This window comes from Tachysurus vachellii, chromosome 22, assembly GCF_030014155.1.
Source record: "Tachysurus vachellii isolate PV-2020 chromosome 22, HZAU_Pvac_v1, whole genome shotgun sequence".
Lineage (NCBI taxonomy): Eukaryota > Metazoa > Chordata > Actinopteri > Siluriformes > Bagridae > Tachysurus > Tachysurus vachellii.
Window position 1 is genome coordinate 14,058,541 of NC_083481.1, and position 17,271 is coordinate 14,075,811.

At 40.0% G+C, this 17,271-nt stretch overlaps 1 protein-coding gene across 1 annotated transcript in view; it reads right to left on the reverse strand.

The window, feature by feature from the left end:
* The window catches only part of ncoa3 (nuclear receptor coactivator 3), a 33,189-nt gene extending 18,486 nt beyond the window's left edge, over positions 1-14,703 (reverse strand). The window contains exon 1 of the mRNA XM_060858674.1: positions 14,552-14,703. The gene's annotated coding sequence lies outside the window, so the exon portion shown is untranslated. The remainder of the gene's footprint in view (positions 1-14,551) is intronic.
* Positions 14,704-17,271: the final 2,568 nt, after the last annotated feature.

Genomic DNA, 17,271 nt, shown 5'->3' on the forward strand with positions numbered 1-17,271 from the left:
AAAAATATATAAAAAAATCAAGATGCAGAGGAAAAAGACAATTAAATTGTCATGTGCCGAGAGATTCCCAGCCGTAATTTCTAGTTATTGTGACTGCAATATGTTGCGCGATATATTAAAAACACACTGGTGAATCCCTGATGTGACAGTGTTACAGATTAGCCCGTTTTATAGTGCAAACCTTTACCAGTAGTTGGATCGTGTGAATGGAGCGATTCGTCAAACCCGATAAAGTCTGAGGCTGGTCAGGATGCAGGATGAGCAAAAAATAAACTGAGTTAGTTACAGCGCTCATTTGCATACTGCAACCTTCTGTGATACGAGTCCTGTAAAGGCCAATTATGTGATAACGATTAAATTGAGAACAAATCCCTTGGGGGCATGGCAATATAGGAAACTAATCAGTGACAAGGTGGGGCGATGGAGTTGGCCATGACACAGAGATACTAGGCCTGAAGTGTTTTATTGCTCTTATACCACAGCAAATACAAACAATCATTTAAATGTGCTTACACCGGATGTGTGTAGTTATTCGGAAAATTTTATATCAACACTTTAATATATTTTTTCCATTATAAAGCTCTAAAGAGGAGAATAAACGTCTCCTCACAGAAAATTACACATAAACAAAGAAAAAGTTGTTTAAGAAGCAACAATAGACAGAGTGAATTTGTAGCCTATTGTTTGAGCTACTGCTGTAGAAAAAGAAATCATCAACAATTTTGACCAATCCGATGCGAGTATTCAACAGCACACTGGTATAACAAATGATATACCGCATAGCTCACTGAACACGCTTGCATGAGTGTCTGCAATGTAGCTGTAGAAAATACGCATCTTAGTGGCCAGAGGTTTGCATCTGGAGATGAAGAAGGAGGTAAACATTTCACCCCCCCCTTTCCTCTCCCTCTCTTTCTGTCTCTTTCTCCCCCTCCTTCATTGTTGAAAAGCCACATGCTGGCCTCTCCTAGCCAAGCACAAACTGCAGACTGCAAGTACAAAAAAAAAGCAGGGGGAGAGAGAGAGAGAGAGAGAGAGAGAGAGAGAGAGAGAGGGAGAGAAGCAACCCTGGTATAATCACCTCTGCATGAGAGAGGGAGTAATAGACAGATAAAGAGATGGAAGGAGAGAAAAGGGGGGGAGGCAAAAGGCAAGAGTCTATTTTATGCAGATTCATTCATTAATCTATGACACAGTCTGCTTTCATCAGGCTGACAGGAGAAAGAAGCAAGGGAGAGAAAAGAGAAAGAGAGGATGAGGGAATGGGAAAAGGCAGAGGAGAAAAGGGCAGAGAGCCGAAAAAGAAAAAGCGGAAAGAAGGGGGAAAAAAACGAGGGGAATGATGCATTAAAAAAGAGCAAGCTTACCGCCTTGCTTCAGTTTTACCCAGTGAGCTAATGTAGCATTACCTCTTTTACACACACACACACACACACACACACACACACACACACACACACACACACACACACACGTTGGCAAGCAAATGGAAAAGGCAGAGGGTGGGCCTCATTTTCCTCATAAAAAGCCCATTTTAAGAGCTTTGCTTCACTCGGAAAAACATCCATGGCTTTTTGAACCCGTTCAGGAGAGAGAGAGAGAAAGAGAGAGAAAGACACACAGAGAGAGAGAGAGAGAGACACACACAGAGAGAGAGAGAGAGAGAGAGAGAGAGACAGAAACAGAGAGAGGGGAAGGGAGGGGAAAGGGAGGGAGGGAGGGGGGGGGAAGGAAAGTTAGAATAGCACAGAGGGTATAGTGCGAATTAAAAACACTGCATTTCTCCCCTTGCTTGCTCTTTTTTTTCCACCTAGTCAATGTTGACGGCTCCGGTGCTGAAAGGTTCTTATTCATTTCAGAGCGTAGTTGTGCCCATTCCTCTCTCTCCCCCTCCCCTCCCGCTATCTCGATCTCTCGCTGTCGTAGGGAGCGTGGCCTCGGCTCCTCGCTGGCGCTGGGCGTTCCTGCATGCCTCCTGCAGGGTCAAAAGTTTACCCTGGTTTTAATTTCACCTTTCCTCAGCCAATAGCAGTGAGCCGGCCAACCTTTGACCCTTACAAAAGAATTCGAATGGCAGGAAGAGTCTCTCTCTCTCTCTCCTCCCCACTGTTTTTTACCTTTCCTTTTAGCACTTTGTTTCTCTGTTGCTCAAGGTCACATTTGTTTTGAAGTAATTAGAAAGGAAGGGACAGGAAACAAAAACAGGGACTCGTCACATGACCATGACTTAAAAGTTTTTTAAGTCATGGTCATGTGACGAGTCCCTGTTTTTTTTAGAGACAAATATATTAGTTTTCTGTATGACCCAATGAAACAGTGCTTTATTTATTGAGTTCAGTTGCTGATATATGATTACCGATGGAATAACATGCAACTTTTATTTTTAATCACATATGCAAAATTTAACCTGCAGGACTAAGATCATATTCATCTTATCCCCTATTGGGTTTGTTTTCTTATCTCATTCAGCAGCTGGTTCGACGTTGATTCCGACCAAGCGCTTTCTTTATCTTCCCTATTCACAAATCGAATTATATAGTTTTCATAGCAAAGTGAGCCGAATGCCCTTCACTGACCCTGTGGGAGTGACCTCAGCCCATAACCCCCCCTCTTCTTCTGTTCTCGAGCTCGAACGCAGGCTAACACTATTAAAAGCGTGTTTAAATGACTTATGAACGCTGAGAGAACAGAAGGGTCGCAAGGGGCAGGAGCCCTCGGGAACGCGACCGACAGATCCGCAGCTTCCGCCCGCACAGATACGGTGACTAACAATCGACCAAATCGAGTTTACACCACCAATATGGTCAAAAACGGTTTGAACGGTTTCGTTAAACCTTTTAAGGGTGCATTCGGGTTCCTGCTTGGAAATTAATTGAGCTATGAGGAAGCAGTCAGCTGGCACAAAGTTATGCAAAGTGCACCTGCAGAAAGCAGAGGGGAATTTGTAATTCTCTTATCGTATGGCTGTAATGTGTTCGAGCTAGGGGGGGTTAAGTAAAGGTTAACACGCTGCACTGATCACATGTGTGTGCACACACGCACACTACTGTTGTGTAACTAACTATACAACTAAAAAAAAAAAAAAAAAAAGCAGACGCTAATCTCTGTAACGCCAACGGCCGGAACACACCTGAAACACGCTGAAGATTTTAATAGTACGGCCGACATACATGAAACTTTCTTCCCGTCAAGTAATATTAGCAAGTGAGCATCTCATTTAGGTGAAAATATAAACACTATAAACGAACTAGTTTTAATATTTAGATTTAAATAACCTCTGAATATTAGAATATCCAGTGCGATGGAAAATTATACAACACCACTACACAACCACAGACTAAAACAAGGATCCATGAGTATTCGCAGTCTTGATGTAACTGAAATTAAAAAGAAAAACAGCAATAAAATGAAAATGAAATAAAAGTATGCAAAAAAAAAAAGCAAAACCTTTTTAACAGAGGCAAATATTTAATTTCTCATTATGAGATTATTATAAAAATTCTATTTCTAGTGTGTTTTGTACTATAAATGTAATGATATTTACTACTGACAATCATTTGAATGAAGCTTTACTCCTTAAAATCACTGAACAACATGAAAGCTCGTCCAGTGATTGGGTTCTTTTTAGCCACCCTTTTTGCTAGTTGCGCAACTGCACGATCTGCCCGAGTTCGCAGAAGACCGGTGGAGCTTTCCGGAGCTAACAGAAGCTGTGACGTGACAGCCACCACTCAGCACAATCTGCCGAGATAATGAGGCAGGTTAAAGGGCGAGTGGTATTGTTGGGCTTTTTTCGACTCTTCTTCGAGATAACCCCTGACCCTTGGTGGAGACACACACGGTGCAGAGCTGGACGCTCACTAAAGTGAGCTGTGGCACTGTTTGGTTAGATGGCAGATCGAGACAAGCTCAGGTGAAGGGTCAGCAGGTCAGATGCCGCCATCGGTTGCGGACATCACTTTTGTTCCAATTTGAAACAGATCACCTTTGAAACAAAGAAAGGCTCCTGAGATGATGAGTGAAGAGGAAGATTATTGAGAATGTAAACACCAGTTAGTTGGACGTGTGCCGTTAATCCGTTATACGATAAATGGCAATAATGTCAGAGTGATTTGAGTGATAAGGGAGAAAAATTGTATTTTTAACTTCTTTCCATCTGAATATTTTTAAAATAAATATTTGGCTGCCATCAACAAGGTAATATGTATTTGAAATGTGTGGGTCTACAGTGTTTTATACAGACCTGGGCATATAGATAATAAACATCTTAAATGTGTTGTTTCTTTTATATCAAATCTTTGTTTAAGTTTACAGGTTTAAAGCAAATACACTATTAAACTAGCTAGGCTGTAAGGGAAAAAATCCCTCCAATAAATGGAAATAGTGTCTTTTTTTAGTAGTTCCATTTAAAGCTCCACTTAGAACTGTTTTTTTCTCTGTTTAGTGTTTCAAGCCTACACGAAAAACCAAGATGTGTTCTTATCTAAGCAGAAGAGCTAATAAGTTACAGGGCAAACAACCGTCACGTACGCAGTGTACAAACCGTGATGTGCAACAACAAACGATTACAGAATCTCTGATCCTGGTTCCTCTTTGGTTAAACTGATGAAAATTTTCAGTCTATATATAATCTTAACTATAATATACTTAACATCTGTCTTGGAAGTCAGCAATCATTTAGAGCACTATTGTCAATAATAATAATAATAATAATAATAATAATAATTTTGATGAAGCTCCATGTCAGAATAATGACTTTTGTCCGCTTAATAATTTGAAATTCTATTTATAAAGAAAAAATTGTTCGTATTGAACGTAAGTTTAAGTTAGACTTTTAAGTTTAAAGTAACCTGATTTGTTGAACAAATGCAGCATTTCAAAGCAACATCTACTGATATCATGCAGGACGAGCTTTCGTTTTACTGCCTAATTTATTCTTTTTTATTTTATAAATTTTATTTATCCAGTCAGGTTATGGCAATTAGAAAATAACAACCAATCAGGTAGGGCGAAACCGTTCGCTCCCTCCAAGTCCCTTGTCTTTTTATTCTGCTGTTCAATGCTGCATCACAGGGCTCGTTAATACACTCTGAGGATAACCATTTGCCCCTTCCACATCTGTGACCTCACAGTTGGCCATTATTGTGAACGACAGGGCTGAGAGAGCATGCCAACCCTCCTACCCTGACGGATGGCCGATTTTTCTCTCTTGCACTCCAGCGGTTGTGGAATATAACCAGGATTCAACTTCATAAAACACTTCTGTACGGGGAAAATGAAATAAAAAAGTCCCTGAAAAATTTTTCAAAAGTTTTTTGTCATGGCACAACTTCTGTCCATTCAGTGACGCTGTCAAATCTCACCGAGAGATGAAAACATGAGTAAACGGTGAAAGACTATCTCCTAATGTGTAGCATGAGCCAAAACTTTCAGTAATGAGCAAATCTCCGTAAACCCGTGCGAAAACTCCTGCGAACGATTTACGGATAAATTTATTCACATCAGGTTCAATAAAAGTGGTCGGATTTCAGTTTAGTTCGTTTCTAAACAAGATTGTCAGCAGGTCTGACAGCAAGATTTCCTCATATTTTAAACACTTATTGTGATGACTATAATGACACAACTTCATCAGTAATTAAATCAAAAGAGAAACGTAACGTTACGTATCTAAAGAGTACAGCATGCTTTGTAAAGCAAGTCTGATAATTACTCTCAGCACCAGGCGCCTGATAATCCGCAAAACTGTCTGTCTGATAATTGTACTTTAATGGTTTGTCAACAAAAAGTCCCACCCTATCCATTTTCAGAACACACAAGTATTACATTTAGATCCCCACCTTGTTTTTTTTCCCTTTTTTTCCTTAATTACACTTCTCAGAACTCGAAAACGAGCACCAGCCCTCTACTTAGGAGCAGGATAAATCGCCTCGGGTTCTATCGACCTGAACGATTTTTGATCATCTGGAAATCATGGCTTGGGAATGTTTATAATGTTATAATGTCTGTTGACATTTTATTTTGTGGCAAAATGTTTTGATTAGACAGGAATTCAGAAAGGAGTCTGATCGCTGTACTTCCTTCCCTTCAATTAACATCACGGAAGGCGCAGTGCGCTGTCTGCTTCGCTGCCTTGACGACAGACCACAAACACGAGTGACATCATGGAGCCATGTCGACGTAACAGAGACACAAGACCAGGAAGTAGTCTCGTTTACCACAGTGCAAGCCGTTAGATAGGCTTTGCGGGTTATTCTTAGCAGCAGCGCAGACGATGATGGCTTAGCGGAATCATAATCAGACCATGATATGCAGTATGGGCCTTACAAACAACGATAATATTACTTTTACCATTTTGTTTCACACGGAAGTTTCAATCAGTTAATGTTTATGATATTTTATAGCCATGATCCTACTGTTTCTGAAATTCTCACACTGGACATTGTATAGACCAGTCCATAAATAACAAGTGGTATTAATTATTTATAGAAATTTCTAGAAAAGACTCCTAATTTAGCCTTAACGTAACCTTTAATAACGGCTACAGAAACCCATTTCGATTAGTTTCAATTAGACAGTAATTCCGAAGAAGAAGGAGGCTCGTCGTACTTATGATCATATCATTTCCATAAAGACAAATATTCAGATTAGGGCAGAACATGCGCGAGCCTATAAATACCGAGTGTGATTAATTATTCATGGAAATTTCTTGACCACTCCTGATTTAGTTCAACTGTTGATAACGGTGAACATTTGGAGGTACGATAATGAAGAACTGAAAGCATCATCATGAGGAAACTCGTGTATACTCGAAACTTCCTGGAACAAAGCAACCACATTATGTGTGTGTGTCTCTCCATATTGACTCCATGACACACATCACCTTAGAATCTTTTTGCGAACGGTATCCGAAGGAAATGCTAATAGGTTTCCAGGTTCAAACTTGAGATAGAAGGGACAGCACGGAAAAAACTTCACAGAATCAAAAGAGTCTATAAAGACGATAACTTTAACACGGCAGCAACAGCGACAGTGTAGACAATCTGCTTGGGTTGTATTTTGCCTGGTGTGTTTATACCTGGTTTTAATCTTGTAAATCTTGTAGCACATGTTATATAAGGATCATTACTTCTTATAGAGAATTAACAAATCTTTCTTAATTCAAATTCGCCCAGCTCATTGGAATCATTCTCTGATCCATGAAATATTTGCAGCAAAGTCGCATCGTTGAAAAGCATAATTTCGTGCAGTTAAAACTTAGCAGCTCCATGTTTTTTGACCAAATCTTTACAGAATTCACAACGAAACAATTAACCAGAATCTGAAGCAAATTAGGTGTCCATGACGTCCCACGTTCTTCCGCTTCAGTGAACTTAGCATATCTGCTAAGTGAAATGAATTTGTGTTTGGTCTAGCTAAAAAAAAAAACAAAACTACATGTTGTTTACAGGTGTGGTTATTAAAAATTGGAACCGGTCCAGCTAAACTGTCGAAGTTGGCACTTTTGTGTGAGAGTGAAATTGCGCAAAAGTATTCTTACAGTGCTCTAGTCTTGCGCTTGTAACACATTGTAACTTATGAGTTATAACAGGTTTAAGTCTTGTACTTCTAAAAGCTATCCAAAACTCCTTCTACAAATTTCCAACGTGGATAACAGGAGCTGAGATTTTTTACAGAGTGAAATTCAGAGCCTGCCAGAGCACCAGGAAGGGGGTGGGGAGGCTGGCAGAATGAAAACAAGGTGGCTACTAAGCAGTTCAGAAGTTCACCCAGAGTTGACGCTCTTTCTCTCTCTCTTTCTTTCCACGCACACTGATTGACAAAGAAAGCATCTGGTAACGTTTAGGCCGCTACTCCAAGCTTTTCTCTCCTTTTAATACTGGAAGGCCCGTAACATAACACAAACACACGGCTACCTTTTTACGGCGGTAACAGGAGTGGACCTCTCCTTGGGACTCCTTCAGGTAACTCGGTTTACGAGCGTTCTTCGGCAGAGCAAGAGAAAGCAGAAAATGAGGGAGAGAAAGAAAGTTTGAAAGAATAGGGGATTGTTCATTCCTCGCTCCACTCTCAGAGTATAACACGACATTGGTTTAGAACATAAACAACAAACATGTCATTTATTCTACAAGAAAATGCCTCGATCGTGTGTTTGCGGTTTTTGTCTGCATTAAACAACGCGGCACATGCAGAATACATCAGGGCTTAATCTACAACAGCTGAACCTGACAATGACTCTTAAGACACTCAAACAAAATGCACAATATTTCTACATCTACATAGGTTCTTTTATACACATGATGAAAGTAGTAAAACTCATCGTTTTAACCATTACCTTATGCTAATGTGCATTTCCTATTTCTCTGGCAACACATTTGTGTGTGTGGGCAGGTTTTTATATTGTATCTTGCTGGGGACTCCACAAGACTAGCAATAGTTGGCAGATTTGAACATTTGGTTGGTCACCGCTAGAAAAACTGCAGGTTTGCAGCATTAATTAGCATAATTAATCATTATTGCCAAAGAAGGGTCCTCACAAATATAGCACAACAACCGTGTGTGTGTGTGTGTGTGTGTGTGTGTGTGTGTGTGTGCGAGATGCATCATCAAGCCTATCCAGTTCATCGTCACAAACCCCGATGACCTTGAATTGTGCACGCAGGAGCGTCGTCATGACGACGGGGCTTTACACAAGCAACCGCAGCTGGACGCAACGTACGGATTCCTCTCAAAAACGAGCCCGCGCAGTTGTGCGCTAAGGAGAGCCGTAAACTTCCTCACACACGCTCGCAAACACAGATTCCATGCAGAGCCTCCGTGACTCATAAATTTCCAACCAATTTCGGGCAGTTTTATATATAAATATATTTTAGTAATGAAGTGTCAACTTTTGCCCTGTCACAAATGCTTGAAGTCGGGTCTCATTAGCATTTTTACTAAAACGTCACTTATTTTTTACGAGGCGCTCTAAAGGCCAGATCTCAGAATTGGTTCAAACAAGACTAGTCTTTGTTTTTTTTTTTTTGTTTTTTCCCCTCAGTTTAGGCTCACTGACCCAAGGGCCCTTTGTACTACCCATAATGCACTGCAAGCACATGGAACATAGCTAGAGGCTGTTTTCAGTCCCATGTCCCCGTTCTTTCTCTCAGACGTCAGCCTAGTGTTGATTTATGCACGGTCGATGTTTGGTTTCTTGCACACTAACCACTAATTATCCCATTAACTACCACACAGTTCTACCGATACCTTTGTTTGTGCTGAAGCTAGCAAAAAAAAAAAAAAGGCTGGAATTAGGACACTATGTTTACTGGTGACTCTTCGTTGTCACGCAACATCTAACGACATGCTATTTTAGACTCTCATCGAATGCCCAAGTTCTGAAAAGAATTAAATGAAATTAATTCAACTCAATTCAATTTATTTATATAGCGCTTTTAACAATTTCCCATTGTCTCAAAGCAGCTTTACAGAAGTATGGAAACAGGACAGAGAGGAAAAAAAAATAAATATAGAAGAAGAAGAAAAAATATGAATAAAAATAAATAAGTGCGTATATACAATTAAAGTTTAAAATAAAAAAAAAAAAGATTCTTAAAATTTAAAATACTACAAATTATTTAAAACACTATAAATTATCACCATATGATATTTAAAAAAAAGGGTAACTGCAGATTTAAGAGCCTAAGCACTGCTGCTGTAATCATAAATGCCCTGTAAACACACCATAATAAATATACGCTAGTTACAGTAAAAGTGTTTAATTTTTTTAATTGCATTAGCCAATCTTATCTTTGCTAGATAGATCAATCGATAGATAATGATTGGTTTATTGAGTATAATAAATTAGTTTCTGACATGAACCTGTCTGCAACACACATCAAGTTGGCCACTGCATCAAGTAGAACATGGAAACCATGGCAACCACCAGACGAATCAAAGTAGAGACGCCTACTATTGACAAACGCATATCGCTTTGGGTGACATGGGATGGAAAAAAACTGCTGCTAAGTGATCAAAGTTTAAGCTTGGTCCTTTTTTACCTATGGTTTACCTTTCTAACCAAGAGTAATCCATGAAATGAAAAATTTGCACTGTCCGTGGGTTATCGCACCTACTGTGATGGAATATTTTTACATAATCTTTAACTATATACATATATATACATATACATATATATACACACACACACACACACACACATATATATATATAGAGTTAAAGATTATAGTAAAACTATAATTAAACTATATGTATATAGTTAAAGATTATGTAAAAATATATATATAAAAAAACACAATTACTTTGATAACCAGCATCTATTCAGATCAGAAAGTGTGGTATAGTAAGGACGATTGTTTAAATCCCAAACTTTCTGTACCCTGGTTGGTAATGTGTTCATTTCCAGTTGCATAACCGTACCTGTGAATGTGAGTGAGTGTTTGTTTACCGTAGGCTGTTTCTCACGCAACACTAGTGTGAGGAGTAAACACTGATAATAGCAGCAACAACGGAGAAGCTTGACGGTCTGGATTTAGGATTTACAAAGCATTTGGTTTTATGTCTAGAGAAATAAAGCAGTCAAGCAAATAGATCTTTTAGGGGTATTTTTTTTATTGCAGTTAACAGGAATGTTATCAAACTTTTTTCTGCAGAAGAATGCCGTGTCTTAGTATTATTTTTTCCATTGGAAAAAAGTGTGTGAGATTTTTGCCCCAAAACGTCCTTGTTCTTGGTCTAAGATCCGTGGTCATACCTTTTACTTGAAGATGTGTTCAACAGCACTCTATATTTGCTGTCTTTGTGATCAAACAACAAACAAGGCCAACTAACAAGTTCTGGCGGTGTCAGGAATTTGACACAAATTTTGGTATGCGAGTGCGGCTTCAACGCACGTCTAAAAATGGGTCATATATATGGATATACAGGATATAAAAAGTGTGGATTTCTAAATGTTTTTATCATAAATTTGATCTCCTGTTGCACCCAATCACATGCATCTTGGATAAAAAACTGATTCCTGAATAAAAAAAATGTAATATATAAGGGACAATGATGATTAGACAATACAGACTATGGCCAACTGCCATCATCTCATACATTGTGAACAACCGTCATCCAGTTGCTGTTGACGATTTCTGTGCAGTTGTGTTTAACCAAGCAGAAATCCTTACTCTACTAACTCCAGCTTCACCCACACATCCTTATTTGGTGTGCAAGCAGGAAGCGTAATCAAATTGAGAAGAGGAACTTAGTTACAGTAAGAGTCGTTGGCAAATGGAAAAGGGGCTGGATCTGTAACCATACCTGGCCTTCCTGCACTGTGCGGTGGAAAAATGCTCAAAAAAGGAAGTAGTCGTAATTTCATAAGGATGAGCTCTACGTATATTCAGTGATAAACTGCATGTGTGATGTGCATCTCTAAAGACAACATTCAAATGAGTGCAGAGCAGGAAAATTGTTCCAGCCAAGTTATAAGATTATACGCACCGCTTATCAGGTCTGAGCCTGACGTAAATAGAATAATAACTTTTGGAGAATATTGCGCTAATGCATTAGTGCTGTAGCGGTTTCCAAAAGCAATTACGCTGTCTATGTAACGTAGAAGAGTACGAGAGATTTTTATTGTTCTGAAATTTGGTAGAAGCGTGCAGGAAATACGTTTTTGAGGAAATGTTAGTGGAATATATCTATTTTTTTTTTTTAATGGCTTAAGAATCTGTGATCACAACAGTGGAAGAGTTATAAAAGCCATGGCACACTGCAACACCTTTAACTAGCTTGAGGCAAAAAGCCACCACCAAGGCCAAGGTATCAGATTTCAATTGGGGCAACAATCAAGCTGTTGTTTCAGCACACTGTCATCAGCAGCCCTCCCATAACCACACTACACACCCTAACTTTAACACACACACACACACACACACACCTAATATGCCCTCCTCTGTAGAAGCAATTGTCTCCCATGCACACAATTTTCTCTCTCTCTCTCTCTCTCTCTCTCTCTCTCTCTCTCTCACTTACACACACACAAACAAGCACTGACTCTACACCGAGAGAATGCCACCGATTCAAGCACTCGAAACGGCACTGGTGGAAAAAGCGTACGTCGACAAAAAGACAGTGAGCCAAAGAGGTGACGAGACATCCACTTTTTCACACTGCTTGTGATTGTGGTCTCGGAGCTTCTAACACACAAAATAATTATCCAGAGAAACCAACACCACACGAAAGCACAGTACCTACACTTTCTCCCTGCAACGTTTCGAGCGGGTGTGTTCGTGCCATGTTGACGCAACACCAAAAAACTGGTCTGTCTGCTGCAAGCTGAAACTACCACAGAAACCTACTAAGTCCCTAGAGAGGGCCAGAGCGTTAATGAGTGACAGAATGCACGGTAAGCGCACGGAGGTGGAGGAGAACGCGGCGTCCGTGAACGCCCTCAGCCACCGACCCCCAGCTACAGTCAAAGAGTCTGACACAAGATTGATTCATAGTTAATGCAGCCTGACACCCCTGTGAGTGTGAGAGGGACGGAGAGAAAAGAGGAGATAAAGGGGAGAGAAGGAGGGAGGAGGGGACTCTGTTTGCGGTCAGTGCGAGGAAGAGTTCAGAGGGTCTTTTCCCACACACCGAGAAAAGCGCATGGTTCACTGTGTGTGCGCGCGCGCGTGAGAGAGAGAGAGAGAGAGAGAGAGAGAGAGAGAGAGAGAGAGAGAGAGAGCATATGTGGAAGGATAACCTCAATTCCTTTTTATCTCAACCTTCGGGCATGATAGCAATAAAAAGAGCAACAAATAGTACAATTGTGAAATCCCATTTGCCGTAGTGAGCACTTATCTAAAACTTCTTATATGAAAGACGAGATGCTAAATACATAAACGCAGCAGACTGGAAAATCAACTATACCTACAGGGGTAAGCATGACAAATATATCCAAATGAGTCCAAGATCTATTTGAATAAGTTCTTTGTGAACCTGGAAACCAAAGTGAATCACCAAAAATCTATAAAGGATGGCATGTTGAAAATAAAAAATAAAATAATAGTCCTGTACATCTTCCTGACAGGACAGAAGCGAGGCATCATCTATCTGCACCTCCAAGTGTCACTGATAAGACAGGCAATCACATGGGGAAGAGAGACAAAGAGAGAGAGAGAGAGAGAGAGAGAGAGAGAGAGAGAGAGACAGAGAGGGGGGGAGAGAGAGAGACAGAGACAGACAGACAGAGACAGCGACAGAGAGACAGACAGAGACGGAGACAGAGACGTATCAGTCCCACACTGTGTGTTACGTTACAGACATTACAAATTTACACCTTCTACGTCAGCGTCTCTTGGTCACTACTGGGCACGTCTTATTACTCATTAGTGAATCTTAGCCTTGGTGCCTGTGTGAATGACTGTCACATAGAAGAGTGTTTTGATGACAAGAATGTCAGCAGAAACTCATGACAAATGTAACAAATGTCAGCATGAACAAATCAGTTTCAGTACCATATTGTTATGTGGAGGCTCAATTATTATTATTATTGTTTTTATGTCTAAATAGATCAAAGATAACCTGAGCAATTTACATATTTTGGATTTTAAAGCCACAAACGCATACACACCTGACCACCTCCACACACACACACTTTATACACATCTGTCACGTGCCTTTAAAACAGTATCAATCACATGTCTATTACAGTCTGTTCATTTTTTTAAAGGTTTGCTCATTTTTCTAGATGCAATCTTTGTGCATGGATTTACAGCTTTATACAGGAAGTCGTGTTCAGCCCACGTTTATGTATTTAAACACGTTTCACTTCATCGCGTCTAATTCTATTTCACATCACCAGGCGTTATTAAAAACAAGGGGTCGTGTTTAAAAGACTGATCACGGCACAATCTGCTGCTCGAAAACTTTAAACGTCATCCTGATTGTGCATGCGTAATGTGTATGTGTGTGTGTGTGTGCATGCGTGTGTGTAAGTGTGCATGCGTGTGTGTGTAAGTGTGTGAGAGTGAGTGAGAGAGTGAGAGAGAGAGAGAGCGAGAGCGAGAGTGCATGCGCGCGCGCGTGTTTTTTTTTTTTTTTTTAAATCGCTTTAAAACAACAACTTCCTGGTCGAGATAAAATATCGTTCAGCATCAAGTTTAGGGAAAACTCATGTTGGGTAAAGAGTTATAAAGTAACTACGGTGTGGATTAGTTTCACGGGGACATGAAGAGCGTGTTGTTGTTTTGTGATCTTTAGAAAATAAAGAGATGATAAAAAAACGTGCAGAAAACAAGAGAGAAGTTTGTCCGAGCGCAAATGTTCAGGGTTTTTCACTTCTCCAGATCGACAGAGGAGGTTACAAAAAGAAAGCAAATCCGATGCACTGATATTACACACGATGGGGAGAAAGAACAAGTACGTTGTGTTAGTCACACTAGTGCGGTTTGTGTCTCTCTGAGAGCTCGCGCGCGGAACACAACACACACGTAAATAACCGCACGGGCATACAAACGCGCTCGTGCGCACACAGCTGAAACCCGACATATTCACGTTTACCGTCGCAATCACTTACCGGGTTAATACGTGTCCACTTCAAACACCAATTTCCTTTTAAGCCACTTCTGAACGCTCCGCCATCTTCCGCGCTAGCTGTGTTTGTTTAAATGGGAAACACTCCCAGGGCGCAGAGAGAAGCCTAGCACGGAGTACAGCCGGAGTGCATTATGGGTAATGTAGTTCTTCAGCTCGTGGAGTCTACGCACAGCTTCAAGAGGATGAACTACAAGTTCATGAACTCCAGTCATATTGAAAACAGCCACTAGGAGATGGGAAGTTGTAACGATATTAGAAAAAAAATATATAGTACGTTTATTTTTAGCCACCCAGAGGAGCACGTAGGTTCATGCTGTCCCCTGTTTGTGTGTATGTGTGTGTTGAACTTGTTGAACTATGTGCTGAAATTTAATTAAATCTCTGACTTCAAATATAAGATACAAGATAAGATATAACCAGTAATAATACCATGCAAATATACAGAACACATATATGATGCATGGTGTGAGTTTGTTAAGGCATTAAAAGTGCATTAGGTTAAAGTTTGCACAATTATATATTTGTAAAAAAAAAAAATAATAAAAAATTAGGCATAAATAAACTGTCAAAACATCACAGAGAACTGATTGGGGGTGTGTGTGAAATGAAATCTATTTAGGGCCCTAAGGATGCTGTAGGTGCCCTACAAAGAGGCAGAGAAGCAGTGGCCTCGTCTCCATGGTGACCTCGCAGGCATACCAGTGTTGGATTTCAACTGTTGGAGAAGGAGACAGTGCTAAAGAGGGAGGAAGGGAGAGAGAGAGAGAGAGAGAGAGAGAAGGGGGAAGGGGAAAAAATGGATTGAGAGGGAAAAAAGAATGGGAGGGGGTTGTAATTAGCTCATTGCTTGCTGTTTCCTGTCATGACTACAACACCGGCCTCTAATCGCATCCCAACGAGGACGTGTGGACATGCAAATGGTGCACTGACCTGAACTGGAAATATATGCCATTATTCAGAGCTTTATTTTTGTTCTAAAAACCCTCTAAACCTACAACACAATGGGGTAATTTTGGCCTTCTTTAGGTCAAATATATATAAATGTATAATCATGTGCTTGATGTCATTTTTCTATAAAATATACAACAAACTGGGTTGTTTATAATATAATGATAGTGATATAATACAATATACGTGATCAGTTTGCTGCGAGGGTAATGAGATTGGATAAAGTGGATATAAGTGGACTGAACTGTAAATAGAGAAATAAATGCCACAGAGGGCGATCTCAAAGCATGATCTAATCAATATTGTTTATATAATGGTGATACTGCTGTGACAGAATTGCACCTACTGCTGTCAAATCAGAAGAGGAGAAATGAGACATTCTGGGACCAGTCAAGAACCCTCGAATCATGTTCCATGTAGGTGTTTATAACAGCGTTTCATTATTAGAATGGGTTCAAAAGTTTTGAAGCTTTAAGGAACACTGTTTAGTATGAGGTTAAAAAATTGAACTTTAAAAATTGTGTGCTGCAGTATAATGAGTTGCCTACTATTCATACTCATACTTCTGAAACATATAAAATTTTAAATGTATGACTGTGTATGTTTGTGTTTCGTGTGTGTGTGTGTGTGTATGTGTGTGTGTGTGTGTACGAGAGTGAGAACACCTCAATAACATTCCTCAGACACCCAGCAGAGGCCCATAGAACTGTTTGTACCCTTCCCCCATGTTCCAGCAAAAAGACCCTTAGTAACCCCCCCCGAGAGTGAGAGATGCTTTCCACGTCTATACCCCCCACTTCTTTCTGTAGCCTTTGAAAAGGACAAGAGATTGTGGTTTGAAAGCACAGGAGATAGCCCCTAATCGTCTGTGTGTCTATAGATCGTCTACCTGCAAGCATCCAATCAATCGACTGTCTTCTTCACCTCACCCAATGAAGAGATTTCCCCCAACTACCCTCAAACCACCACCTCCTCTACTTGCTACCCCACTCTGGCTCAAGGTCTGAGACTTTTGCATCTAACCCTTAATGAAATAGATTTGTGCATCAGAAGAGGATTATTGTGAAAAAGAAAAGTTCAGGTTCTGTATATTTTTAGAGAGCCGTGTAAAAAGTTTTATAAATGTATTAAAAAAGTTATTTAGAGAAATGACTCCTTTGGGCAGCATGTACATGACTTTTTGACGTAAACGTAGGCAAATATTTAATTTCTATGTATATTCCTTTGTATAGAGTCCTCCAATGTAAATGTGTGTGTGTTTGTCTGTGTGTGTGCGCGTGTGTGCATGTATGTGGGGTGTGTGTCTCTGTGTGTTTGTGTGTGTGTGCACGTGTGTCTGTCTGTGTGTGTATGTGTCTGTTTGTGTGTGTGTGTGTGTGTGTGTGTGTGTGTGTTTTGATTTATTAATGCAGGAGGGAGTCTTACAGACAGCTGTCTTCTGCAATCTCCACACTGAAAAAGTCGACTAGGTCAATAGCTTCCTCTAGTGGTTAGCTTACAACACTAAAGTCACTAAAGCACAGCTAGGCTGTTGTGTAGTATATGTATGTGCTTATACAGATCAGCATGCAAATATAAAAAAAAATATACTGGACAGATATCTCTATGCAGAGGTAACCATGGTTTGCACAAAATAATGGGTTTTATATTTACTGAGATGTTATTATATCGAATTATAGTAGTTATTATGGTGTCAAAGTTTTATGGCTATGAGTATACTTACAATTCTAAACCCAAAGGGTATAATGCTTG